Raw genomic sequence first — 12,380 nt, 5'->3', positions numbered from 1 at the left:
GAGCTTCTGGGCCAGTCACAATACGGTGATTTTGCCACTCATTCCCGGTTAGACTCACTTCAGCCTCCAATACAGTTAACTGCTGGGATCCCCCTGTCATTCCAGAAATACAGACAGGTTCTGGCCCTTTATAGCTTGATGGCATTACAGTACACTGTGCACCAGTGTACTAAAGCCTTATACTTCTGTGCATCTGACATGCCAGGCCATCGAATCCACACAGTCCAATAAACTCGATTGTCCCTTTCCTCCCCCTGGCTGGAGGCAGGGCCCCTCTAGTCCTGGTCAGAATCTTCATTTCTGTGTCTAGAGGACTGCTCGCTGGAAGCTGGAGCAGCAAGTTTCTCAGAGAACCCTTTTTTTTTCCGATTGTTTTTCCTTGCAACTCACGTACCCGTGCCTCCAGGGTCAAGGTAGATTTTCCATCCCATTTTCTCATGTCCTCGCCATGGTCACGTAGGTAAAACCACAGGGTGGCGTGGGGTGTGTACCCCCTATATCTTCTTCCTTGAACAGAAGGACGCTTGCCCCTGATAGCTGAGACACTGTTTTTTATAGGTGGGGAGGAAGATAAATTCTCTTTAAGTTGGTGGAACTCTTCAGAGAGTTTCTCCACAGCCGAGACGCAGGCCATTAGGGAAGAGGAGAGACTTTCTTCGTACTGCCGGAGTTGTTTAGCCAATTCATCCACTGTGGGTTCCTCTCACTTTTTCCAGGTCATTCCTGCCAATGAGCTGGCATATAATGATGGTGCACTCCATACAAACTTCCGCCACATGGGTCTTGTACACTTGACTTCATCTGGATCTGTGGATATTTGTTCGTTGTCTCGGTCATCATAAATCACCTCCCGTACGGCTAATTCCCTCAGGTACTGAATTCCCTTCTCCATAGTGGTCCACTTGTCTGGTAGACATACAAGTTCTTCCTTGAAGGGATACCTTTCCTTCACAGCTGACAAGAGATGCCTCCAGAGGCTGTAAGGTCGTGCTCCATCTCCAATTGCTCTCAATGCCTGCATCTCTAGCAAGGGATCCCAGCCGCCTGGCTTCCCTGCCCTCTAATTCCACACAATTGGCTCCAGTGTCCCAGCACTGGAGCTGCCAGGTGACAAGGTGCTCACCTAGATAACGACTGAAATCTTTTCGCACATCTCGTAGCTCACGCTGGTATAGGTTCCGGATAGTTATTGTTGTTTTTGCAACTTCTTCATCTTCATCATCCTGTCCCTCTGATGGCCCGGCCTCGTCTTTTCCATACCTAGTCTTAGCAGGAGTTTCTCTGCATTCTAAACGATCTGACTCTCTAAACCATTTTTTCATCTTGGTTACGGGTGCAACTGACACTGGTACAGTTTGTTTCCCTGGCTCAGCCTTGGGGCCCGTTGTAGGGCTTGGAGTGGCCACTGGGCCTGTCTCAGGGGTTGAAGTGGCCGCAGGGTCTGTCACTGGGGTTATATTGGCATTGAATGCAGCTCGGTAAGGATAGGCCAAGCCCCAGGACGTTGCAGTGATTTGTGTCTCTTTGGAATCACCAGGGCGATGACACACCTTTTTCAAGCACTCTACCAGTTTTTTAGGATTTTGCAGTTGTTCAGGGGTGAATTTCCAAAACAGTGGAGGTGCCCACTGCTCTAGAAGCCTGCCCATATCCTCCCACTCTCCCTGCCACTCATAACTATCCTGCCTCAGAACAGATCTCTGGATGACATTCTTAAGTATTTGTTTAACCTTAGACAAAACCTGAAGCGCATTCAGGAGACATAACAATAAGAACATGCTGGTCTGAACACCCCTAGGATATTCAAAGTTTTGGCAAGGTACCATAATTGCCTGGAGGAGAAGAAAGGGAAAGTGAATAACTGGGAAAAAACAACTTCCTCTGACACCTCCACAGACTGGCTCCCTGAAGAAAAAGCATGAAATGTGTAATTATTAATAGTTTCTGAGGTAAGATTTCCAAAGTATGGAGTTGATGGCAATGCTGAGTACAAATATAGTAATGTGCTATATAACTCAGCTCAGAAAGCAGGCACAGCAGACTTGAGATCACAAAAATCGGCATTGTGATTAGAAACTATTAAACTGATATAATGCTTATAAGGATTTTGTTTTAACACACTCTAGGCAGATCTGTCATTATCTCAACACTTCATGCCCCACGTTGGGCGCAAAAAAGGACTGTTGTGGTTTAACCCAGCTGGCAGCTAAGCTGCACACACCGTTCGCTCACCCACGCCCTCCCTCTCTGGGATGGGGGAGAGAATCAGGAAAATGAAGCCTGTGGGTTGAGATAAAGACAGTTTATTAGGACAGAAAAGAAAAAAAATAATAGTGCTACTAATAATAATGTGTACGAAACAAGTGATGCACAATGCAATTGCTCACCACCCGCTGACCGATGCCCAGCCTATTCCCGAGCAGCCGGTACCCCCACCACAGCCAGCCCCGCCATATAATTGTTTAGCATGACGTCAGATGGTATGGAATACCCCTTTGGCCAGTTTGACGCAGGATCAGTTCTGGAAGGACTGTATCCCACGGGAGGGACCCCCACGTTGGAGCAGGGGAAGAGAATGACCGTGAAGGAGCAGCGAAGACCAAGTGTTACGGACTGACCACAGCCCCCATTCCCCCATTCCCCTGCACTGCTCGGGGAGAGGAGTTGGAAGAGGATGGATGGGGGGGAAAGGTGTTTTTAGTTTGTTTGTTTGTTTGTTTCTCACTGCTCTAGCTTGTTAGTAAAATGTAATAAATTTTATTAATCTCCCTATGCCGAGTCCGTTTTTCCCGTGATGATAACTGTTGAGTGATCTCCCTGTCCTGATCTCAACCCTTGAGCCCTTTTCCTTGTATTTTCTTCCCTTTTCCCTTTGAGGAGAGTGGTGGTTTTACTCGGGTGGGCAGCCGATTTACACCACAGCTGCTCTCTCACTCCCCCTCCTCAAAGAGGAAGGGGGAGAAAATACGATGAAAAGGGCTCAAGGGTTGAGATAAGGACGGGGAGATCACTTAACAATTATCGTGACGGGCAAAACAGACTCAGCATAGGGAGATAGTAAGATTTATTGCCTATTACTAACAAGCTAGAGAAGTGAGAAACAAAGGAAAGAAACCAAAAGCACCTTTCCCCCCCATCCACCCTCTTCCACCTCCTCCCCCTGAGCGGCACAGGGGAACAGGGGAATGGGGGTTATGGTCAGTCTATAGTGCTTCTTCTCCGCCTCTCCTTCTCGGTCACTCTCGTCCCCTGTGCTGTGTCCTCCTACGGGATGCAGTCCTTGGTGAACTGATCCAGCGTGGGCTTCCAACAGGCAGCAGCTCTTCAAGAACTGCTCCAGATATGGGTCCATACCACGGGGTCCATCCCTCAGGAGCACACTGCTCCATCCTGGATCCCCCACGGGCAGCAGCTCCTGCCAGGTCACCTGCTCCTGTGTGGTCTCCTCTCCACGGGCTACAGGTCCAGCCCGGAATCTGCTCCGGCAGGGGTCCTCCACAGGCTGCAGTCTCCATCAGTGCAGGTCCACCTGTTCCACCATGGTCTCCTCCACGGGCTGCAGCGTGGAACCCTGCTCCACCGTGGTACTCCATGGGCTGCAGGGGGACAGCCTGCTTCACCATGGTCCTCACCACAGGCCGTAGGGGACTTCTGCTCTGGCGCCTGGAGCACCTCTCCCCCTCCTTCTTCACTGACCTTGGCGCCTGCATGGCTGTTCCTCACTTAGAGGAACACCTTAATCACCTTAGAAAGATTATGTCAGCAGCTCAGACTTGCTAGATGAGGCTAAAGGTTTATTTATAGTAATTGCAGCTATAAATGTGGAGACCTTTCATAAGTGGATATTTTGATAACCAGTTGTTGCTGCTCTTGAAAGGTTCTGTATCTGCATGTTAGTACGAACATCAGTGCTTTAAAGCTTAGACATGGTATTAATTTTTTTCAGCACCATTGACTAGGAAACTGAGGTAAGAGTGTACCTTTAGAATAGCTGAATAAATCCATTCAGTATAGAAATCTAAGTTTGAGGAATGACCTATCACCTGCTTTCCTTTACCATATGGTTAATCTCTGTTAATCAGTAAATCTCTTCTAGTGGCAGACCATCTTTGCCAATATTTTTAGCACTATGTAAAAAAAACAAAACAAAACATAGCTGACTGAAAGGAAAAAATCCAGATGAGCATTAAATATTTTTTTTCCTCTCAATCCAGGACATTTGCACCAGTGTGGGATGTTTTCAAAACCTCAACAGAAAAACTAGCAAGCTGCCACTTGGATCTTGTGCGGAGATTACAAGAACTAATAAAAGAAGTTCACAAGTATGGAGATGAACAAATGAAAGCTTATAAAAAGGTTATTTTTTACTGTGTGCGTGTCCAATGACTTCTTAACATGAAAATTAAAATGGTTTGGTTTTGACAACGATGTTATATTTGGCAGACTAAAGAAGTTGTTTCAGGAACATTAGAAGCAGTGCAAAACATTCAAAGTATCACTCAGGCCTTACAGAAGTCAAAGTAAAACTACAATGCAAAGTGTATTGAACAAGTACGTTTGAAAAAGGAAGGAGCAACACAGAGGGAAGTCAATAAGGTAGTTCTGTGACATGTTAAATTCATTGTGTTGTCAATCTGTAATGCGTTTACCTTGTATTAGTAATTGAAATGCTCTAAAAGGACTAAAAGTAGGTAAATAGTGGTTATTCTATAACGTACGTACTTTGAATGCCTAGTTATATTTTGCTTACGCTTCATTTGTTCTCTCTAACTGCACTGCAGTTCTAATTATTTATTTTGTAATTACCTACATCATATGATAATTTTGTTTAGTGGCTTTTACAGAAATTATGTATAATTGATTCAGCATCTATTATGATTTTGGATAAATTTTCTTAGGTAAATAAACACTCATTGCCCTTGTTTTTTTAAATTAAGGAGTAGGAAGTCTTGTGTTGTCACTTCAACTGAGACAAAATAGCTAATTATAGGACTATTAGAAATCTGTTCCATTGAGAAGAAAAACAAGTTAATGCTACTTTCGATACTAATTTAAGACATCACAATTACTTGGACCAAAAACTCAAGGGATGAGTATTGATGATGTATTTAGTACTATCCTTGGGTCATGGGAGAGTTTGATTCATTTACAGAATGGCTGAGGTTGGAAGGGACCTCTGGAGGTCATCTTGTCCAACCCCCTGCTCAAGCAGGGCTGCCCAGAACCTGGAGGGAGACTCCACAACCTCTCTGGGCAACCTGTTGTTTTTTGTTTTAAGTTTCCTGATGTTCATAGAATCATAGAATGGTTTGGACTGGAAGGGACCTTAAAGATCATCTAATTCCAGCCCCCCTGCCATGGGCAGAGACACCTTACACTAGATCAGGGCTCAAAGCCCCATCCAACCTGGCCCTCTTCTGGACACGTTCTAACAGATCCACATCCTTCTTGTGCTGGGGGCCCCAGAGCTGGATGCAGTACTCCAAGTGGGGTCTCACGAGAGGAGAATCACCTCCCTCGACCTGCTGGACATGCTTCTTTTGATGCAGCCCAGGATACAGTTTGCTTTCTGGGCTGCAAGCACACATTGCTGGCTCATGTCGAGCTTCTCGTCAACCAACACCCCCAGGTCCTTCTCCTCAGAGCTGCTCTCAATCCATTCTCCACCCAATCTGTATTTGTGCTTGGGATTGCCCCAGCCCAGATGCATGACCTTGAGCTGTTGATTGCAACTGGTTGAATGCGACCATCCAGCCAATTCCTTATCCACCGCGTGGTCCACCCATCAAATCCATGTCTCTCCAACTTTGAGACAAGGATTATCATGGGGGACAGTGTCAAATGCTTTGCACAAGTCCAGGTAGACGATGTCACTTGCTCTTTCCCTATCCACCAATGCTGTAACCCCATCATAGAAGGCCAACACATTTGTCGGGAACCATCTGCCCTTAGTGAAGCCATCCTGACTGTTAACAATTACCTCCTAATTTTCCATGTGCCTTAGCATAGTTTCCAGGAGGATCTGCTCCACGATTTTGCTGGGCACAGAGGTGAGACTGACTGGCCTGTAGTTCCTCGGGTCATCCTTTTCTCCCTTTTTAAAAATGGGGGTTATGTTTCTCCTCTTCCAGGGGAGGGGCCCCTCATCCCTGCCTTTGCCTTCTGGGACTTGGGCTATGTGGCTAGAGCTCTTGATGGTGGAGAGTGAGGCAAAGAAGTCGTTAACTACCTCAGCCTTCTCTTCTGTATCCTGGGTAACCAGGTCTCCTGTTTCCTTCTGGAGAGGGCTCACAGTTTCCCTAGTCTTCCTTTTTTTTTTTTTTTTTTTTTTTTTTTTTTTTTTTTTACTGGCGTGCCTATACAAGCCTTTCTTGTTGCCCTTGACGTCCTTGGCCAAATTTAATTCTTGTAGGGCTTTAATAGGACTTTTTTTTTTAAGGGTTCAGACAGAACCTCCTATGTTTCCATTTGTGCACATTGTCTCTTGTCCTTTTGCTGGGCACCACTGAAAAGAGCCTGGCTCTGGTTTTGTCCCCTTCATGCCCTCCTTTCAGGTATTTATATATATATATTGATGAGATTCCCCCCGAGTCTTTTCTTCTCTAGGCTGAAGAGTCCCAGCTCTCTCAGTCTTTCCTCACAGGAGATATGCTTCAGTCCCTTAATCATCTTTGTGGCCCTTTGTTGGACTCTTTCCAGGAATTCCATATGTGTCTCGTACTGGGGGGCCCAGAACTGGACACTGTTCCAGATGTGGCTTCACCAGTGCTGAGTAGAGGGGAAGGATCACCTGTCAACCTGCTAGCAACACTGAAACTTTTTCTGGTTTTCAGGAAACAAAGTAATAGTAGAGGAAAGTGGTTATGTTTCCCTGTATTATCTTTTTTAAATGTTGACACCTCTGCATATTTCCATTTCATTTATCTGATCTGTGTAGGACTGTTCTTGTTAGAAGAAAAGCAATAAGACCATTCTGTCTTAGTGGAGCAGATAGTTGGTTATTGTCTTGTCACTGATGACAAAAGTGATCCTATTGACCATGTTCTGATTGTTTTATCTTTAATACAAATCCTTTTTTTTTCCTGGTTTCTGTCTCAAATGACAATCACTACTGGTTTCTAGACATGAATCAGAAATGTGTGGGATGGCAGATGTCAGCCCGTTCAAAATATTTTTTGTGATCTCTTGTAAATAGATTTAAACTTTTCAGTAGGAGAAGACTTGATGCAAGGCTTGCTTTTAAGATGTAACATTGCAATCTCTTGTCCAGTTGGAAACAAAAAGAAAGTTCAGTCAGTATTGGGATTCTCCTGCATTTCTTTGTCTTCCAGGAATATCAAGCCCACAAAAAGAAAATTTTGGTTTATTAACAACAAATAATTTTTTTTTGTTATAAAGCCAAAAAGGACTATTATAAACAAGTCTAATCTGCATGGATCTGGCCCTCAGTATGTTCTGTATTAACTTCACTTTCAAATATCTTCTCTTAATCTTAACATTTCTGTTGATGTAGCACCGGTACTTTTGAATGTTTTTCCTTATTTTTCTTATTTCACTTCAAATAGAGCTGTGCCTTCTTGTTTTTTTTTTTTTTTCACCCTTGACTCTTTTAGAATTGCACTAATAGCTGTTTGTTCTGAATTCCAACCCTGCTGTCTTCATGCTTTTCTGTTGCTGATCTGAATATTTTACATATCAGCTAATTAGTTAACTTCAGCAATGCATACTTTCAAATATTGATTTCAAAACATATATTACAAGTTAGTCATCCTTGATAAGGGGAAGGGATTTAAATGACGTAATTACTTTGTTACCTTTTTATGTGGTTTATGTTTAGCTTTAAACAGAAATCTCTGTTGGCTTGTTAAAGTCATTTGGTGGTAAAATTTTGTTATGACACTTTACTGTTTTGATATGCCTCTGAATATTTTTATAGGTCATCCTAGGCTTTCTCTTAATAGTGACTTTAAAATCCTTGGATCAGATTGGATGCTTGACCATTTGACGCTTTTTTTGTACTGATCTGTAGGCAGCAGTTAAATTGAAAAAAGCTACAAATACCTATAAACTATATGTGGAGAAATATGCTGTGGTTAAATCTGATTTTGAACAGAAAATGACAGAAACTGCACAGGTGAGTGTTATTTTAAAAGGTAACTCATTTAGTATAGGTTAATATGTTCTATTTTATCTTTCTGAAGATATCTGAAGCTTTTGAAAAATTGCTTCGAGATAGAATGATCTCCTTTCGAATTTATATAAAAATATACTGTCAAAAATAATAGGTTTGAAAGGCAGGCTCTCAACCATGTATATATATTGTGATGAAAGTGTTCTTGAATGACACGTTGGAATACTAGCACTCTAGAAAGACTTTCTGAAGAAATTTTTAGGAAGAAAACAAAAAATGAACTTCTGGAAGTATTATAGATGCCTTGTGATTGTGCGGAAAATCCTGTGAATTGTTGGTGAGCCAGAATTCATTCATAGGAGTTATAATACTGGGATCTATCATAGTGTTGTAGTGTGGTGTTGTCTTTTTTTTTTTTTCCCCAGTATCTTGACTAGGTTCTGGTTGGAGGAACTATAACCCCCTATGCTTGTCTTACCAGTTGGAGTTAAATTTGCTCAAGTATGTTATTTTTCTCTCTTTAAAAATGTGACTCTTAAGCGCATTTTTTTGTTGTTGTTTTGTAGTGTAAGACTGGGTGATGACTGCAGTTATTCAGTGGTATAAAAACCACTTGCGTTAAAAAATAAAAAATTCACCAAGAAAATTCATGGTCTAGGTTATAAGGCCTGTTGTCCTTCTCTCTCATCTCTGATGTGTGAAGCCGTTTTCAATATATATTTTAAGTTAGCATTGCTGTCAAAAGCAGCAGTTGTCCTCTTTCCATGCTTCTTTCTTTGTTGTGCGTTTGTGTGAGGACCTTTTTTGTGGAACTAATCCAGACAAAAACTAATGTACTGATGAAGGTTGGCTTTAACCCAGAAGAGATCTGGGGTCATCTTTGTTATGAGATCACGTGAGCATTTGTGCTGGCACAAAGGAAGAGGCAATGTGGTACCAAGGGTAGAGACTTGGGTCTTTAAGCCAGCTTAAAGTGTGTGAGATGCTGATCTGGATTTAACTGAATGTGTGCCCACCTTATAGATTTGCATCTGTTGCTTTAGGATTGTGTCTCTCTGTAACTAGAATATTTGTGGTTCATCCCTAGGCGGTTTGATTGGGATTGACATTTGCATGCGTGATTACAATCACTTGTGAATTTCGGGACTGGACAACTTCTTTAAACTTGTATTTTAAAATCAGTTCTTGGAAACAAGTATAATAGTAATAAAAGAATCTTTGCCATTGAAGTGTAACATTACTCCTGGAAATGTTCCACAAATAAGAGTAGGTGAAGGAAAACGTGCTCCTGAGTCTTCAACCATCTTCCCAGGGCCCTGAAATGTCTTTTGATTGACTTTGGGCTTCCTGTAGCTACATCATTGGTACCCACTTGATAGAGGAGGAGTGGTATGGTGGTTTTACCTTGCTAGGCAGCTGAACTCCACCACAGCCGCTCTCTCACTCCCCTCCTCAGAAGAGGAGGGGAAGAAGAAAACGAAAGAAACAACTCAAGGGTTGAACTAAGGATAATTTAATTAAAGGAAAAATAATTATTAAGGGAAAATTATTATTAATGAAAAAATGTAGCTAAAAGGAAAAGGGGGAAAGGGAAAAAAAAAAAAAAAACCACAAGCAAAGGCCATGTGGAAGTGCAGAGGAAAGATATTACTCTCTACTTCCCACCAACGAGCGATGCTTGACCACGTCCTTGAAGCAGGGCCTCCTCAGCGTGCGTAGATGTTGTTTGGGAAGACAGACGTTTTCACAATGAGAGCCCACCCCTCCCCTCTCCTTCCTTTTTCCACCTTTTGTTGCTGAGTGTGACGTCATATGGTATGGAATATCCCTTTGGTTGGTTTAGGTCAGCTGCCCTGGTGATGTTCCCTCCCCACCTCTTGCCCACCCCCAGCCTGCTGGCTCTTGGGGGGTTAGAGGGAGTCCTGATGCTGTGCCAGCACTGCTCAGCAGCAGACACAACACTGGTGTGATACCATTGCTGTTTTAGCTACGAGTGCAGAGCACAGCACTGTATGGGCTGCTGCAGGGAAAGCCAGACCCAGTACAAGTGGGTGATAGTCTGGAGGCTGTATTATGCTTGAAAGCTTCCTGGTAACATCCCTGATCTGAGCCCTGGGGATGCAGCAAACTTCTCTGGGAAGAGGGTTTGGTCTGCAGATGGGAGCCTCTGTTCCCTTCAGAAGGGGAGTCACCTATGACTACAACTTGCCGCCGTTTCTTCACGGCACTGGTTTTGATGCCTCTTCTTCCGTCTTCTCACATCCCTCATCTACCATTCCAGAGCCTCATATCTATTCAGTAATGGAAGCTGAGTGGATGGACAGGGGATCCTCTTATGACTTACAACTCCCATAGGTGTGCTTACTGTTGTCCTCCACCTCAGGGAGTAGCTTCAGGCACACCCTACAGCCTGAGAGGTGGGTGGTTGCATGAACTGCCTGGAGCTCTGTCAGGGTGGTTGCGTTAGTTCTACCAGGTGGCAGAGGAATGGAAGCAGAGGGTGTGGCTTTCTGTCAAGTGGTCACCATGTCTGTGCCTCCTTGCTGCCACACACCTGACAGAATGTTGTTTAATACGTTTCTGTTGGTTGAGGAGGCCATCAGGGCTGCAGCCCAAGCCTGCTGGTGAGCAGAGCAGGCAGCAGCCCTTCTACTGTCAGAATGTGCTGCCCTTCTTGCATGCCCTTCTGCACAAACTGTCACGCCCTCTCTGTCCCTGCTTGCAAACACTGCTTGTGACACTCCCAGTCAGTTCTTGGAAAACCTGTCTTAACTAGAATTGAGTACAGTTGACTGTTTGGATGACTTTGGTGTTGAGCAATCTGCATATAAAGTTCAAGAATGAGGAATAATTCTTTACATTTTTAAATTGAAAGGAAAACGTTTATAAAAAGGAATGATGCTTAAACGGTGTATGCTGTGTATGAACTGAACAGCTAAAGATACTGACAAAGATCTTTGTGTTTTATGCTACAATAAGAATAAAAAAAAAAAGGCTTGTACTTGGGTCATTAACATTACAGAATTGTTTCAGTACATCTTTTCAAAATAGACTGATCTTTTAAAAGTGCAAATAAACTATTTGGTTAATGATTATATCTGTGCTGTGTATTATATTGCCTAGATTGCTTTAGTCTTTGATCAGAACCTTTGTTTTATGTACTATAAAAAATTACTACTTCAAACATTTTAAATACTAAGTATAAAACAATAAGCAAGAAATATTGAAGTGGAATGGGTGGGGGTGGGTGCACTATCCACTGATATAATAAAAATATTTGGCCATCTGTTTTGATACGCATTATAGAGAAGAGTTTAAAGGAGAATGATATGTCAGTTTTGCAGAGTTTTATGGGGAGCTCAAACCAAACGTGGAGGAAGCAGCATTTGCATAATCTCAAAAGTTCACTTTGAGTTTAGGTAAAGATTAGGTAGTGGTAGCAGGCTGGAAAGTCATATAGCATACAGGTGTTTACACCCCGATAGTGATTAAGAGCAGATATTATAGACGTGGACCATAGATAGCTTTCAAAGCAAAATAATACAGTGTATAAACTGTATATATAAAATCAAGCAATCACTAGAAGTAGTAATATTATAAATAAGCTGCAGAGGATGACTGTATCCTCTTTAATCAAGAAGGAAGGCTGCTGGAGGAAAAATCCTATTTTAATCTGCTTGATTCGTGGCTAGAGAGGCATATAAGTATGGCAAAGTAAAGACTGAGAGTTTAGAAGACAGAGAGATTTGATTTGTCTGTATGGAGTTGTACTTGTGTTTGTGAATCAGAGTACCGGGACATGTGATATGTAGAGTACAGAAGCAAAGGAAATAGATTTAACTTGAGAAAGAGAAAGCATGTGGATATTGTAAGTGGGAAGAGAGGGTGCCAATGCAAAACAGATCCAGAAATAGGGTTTCTGGGATTAGATGAAAAAGGAGATGAGACTATTCACTAATGCAGAAAGGAGACTTTTTAAATACTCTCTAACCTTATTTTCACTTGGTAGAAATAGGTCAAATGTTTTGAAAAACAATTATAGGTGAAAGTTTAAAAAACTCAGAAGTTGAATAATGGTTCTAGAAGGATCTATTAAATTTTCATAGAATCACAGAACAACTTGGGTTGGGAGGGACCTTAAAGATCATCTAGTTCCAATCCCCCTGCCATGGGCAGGGATGCCACCCACTAGAACAGGGTGCCCAGGGCCTCGTCCAATCTGGTCTTGAACACCTCCAGGGAAGGGGCA

The sequence above is a fragment of the Cygnus olor genome (assembly GCF_009769625.2).
Source record: "Cygnus olor isolate bCygOlo1 chromosome W unlocalized genomic scaffold, bCygOlo1.pri.v2 SUPER_W2, whole genome shotgun sequence".
In the NCBI taxonomy this organism is placed as follows: Eukaryota; Metazoa; Chordata; class Aves; order Anseriformes; family Anatidae; genus Cygnus; species Cygnus olor.
This window is presented reverse-complemented; position numbering follows the sequence as displayed.